Raw genomic sequence first — 1666 nt, 5'->3', positions numbered from 1 at the left:
CGACAGTGTGAATGTACACGATGCCACAGAACCAGACACTTGGAAGTGGTTAAGGTGGTAGATTTCGGCCTCGGGACATGGTCCTTCCAGATTCGGCCTCGCCAGGCTCCTCTGGCTGCTCGCATCCCCGCCCCTCTGCAGCCCTCTGGGACCCCACTGCTGGTGCATCCTAGTGTGACCTCCAGGGTTAACACTTCCTGCTCCTCGCCGCTCTCACCTTTGCTGGCCAAGTCCCGGCTTCACGGATGCACTTTTGCAAAATAGCAAATGTATTCATCACAGAAGGCGGTGCAGCTACCGACTGCTGGCTGCGCGGGAACTGAGTAACGTGCGCGGTGACCGGTGACACATGGACTTCGAGAGAAGCGCCAGATGGTCACTGATGATGACACATGGCTGTCATGTAGGTAGTGATTTGCAGGCTGGAGAGCTCACCGCAGTTTGTACCCGGTGCAGTTACTGTTAATACACAGGGTGACAGGTACTGGAACTGTGCAATTGGGGGACTGCTGTTATTTTACTATACTGTGTTAATGAAAATTTGTGCATATTGGAACCGTGCAGAGCAGGGACTGCCTATATTGAAATCTGCTTCCCCACCCCATCTTGCTTTTCCTTCTCTTTATTCAAGGAGCAGCTGGTTGCGGGGCCCGTTTCTCCAGGACTGAAGCAGAAGGTGCCTATGGGTCTTTTGGACTTTGTTTTTTTCCAAAAGCCCAAGCCCTTAGGAGAACAAAGGGGAATGGCGGAGGGATGGCTGAAGTGATGTCTCCCTTGTGGGCAAGGTGTCCTGGAGAAGCAGGGTCGACAAAGCCTCTTGGACCACAGGGAGAGTCCCCTGGTCTGGGGCGAGGAGAGGCAGGTGAGGGGGTTCTGGGCCTGCTGCCTCCAGTCCCCAGAGAGCAAAGGAAGAGAGGTGTGGCACCCAGGTGACAGGACCCCAGGCAGGCTGGGCAAAGGGGCCCACAGCGGGGCTGGAGGGCTGGGACCAGGGGGCTGCCACGATCGGTGTGGACAGCTAACCCGGGGCAGCAGGCTCCCCCACAGGGCCCTATCCCTGAAGGAGTCCTGACTTAGGAAGGGGGCAGAACTCCAAAACTGGTGCCCATGCAATCGGGGAATGAGGTCTTGGGTCAGAAATGAGGCGGTTACAGAAAATGGAGTCAGTGGGCTTGCCCACACCCCCGAGTCTGTGGCTGGAGACTCAGGCCTGGGATGACTGCGCAGTGGCACCACTTCGAGGAGCTGGCTCGTCTGAACGGCTACATTCACAGCACTAGCGAGGCAGGTTATTACCACCGCAGTTTGAGGATGTGGAGGTAGCAGGTTCAGAGCAGAAGTAATTGCTTCCGGTCTCATCGGTAACAAGAGGTGGAGCAGGGGTTCAAACTCAGATACTGCCCGTGCCTAGAGACTTTTACCCACCAGAAGGGCGTGGGCTGGGTACTGGTCTGTCATTTTCCCAGTCCCCAGTGCAGCATGGTGCAAACCGTGATCTCAGAGGGTGCTCAGCGATCCCTGAAAAACAGGGGATGCTGTCAGGCTGCTGGGACAGAGTACAAGCCAGAGGCGGCCTGACCCCTAGTGGCTAGTCGGTGTAATTGCGGGTCTCAGCCCGTGATGCTCCCAAAGGCGAGGGCTCCGGGTCCTGGTCCTCCTCTCAACG

The sequence above is a fragment of the Callorhinus ursinus genome, unplaced genomic scaffold (genome assembly GCF_003265705.2).
Source record: "Callorhinus ursinus isolate GAN/ISIS: 27379988/994484 unplaced genomic scaffold, GSC_fseal_2.0 scaffold8, whole genome shotgun sequence".
Taxonomy (NCBI): domain Eukaryota; kingdom Metazoa; phylum Chordata; class Mammalia; order Carnivora; family Otariidae; genus Callorhinus; species Callorhinus ursinus.
This window is presented reverse-complemented; position numbering follows the sequence as displayed.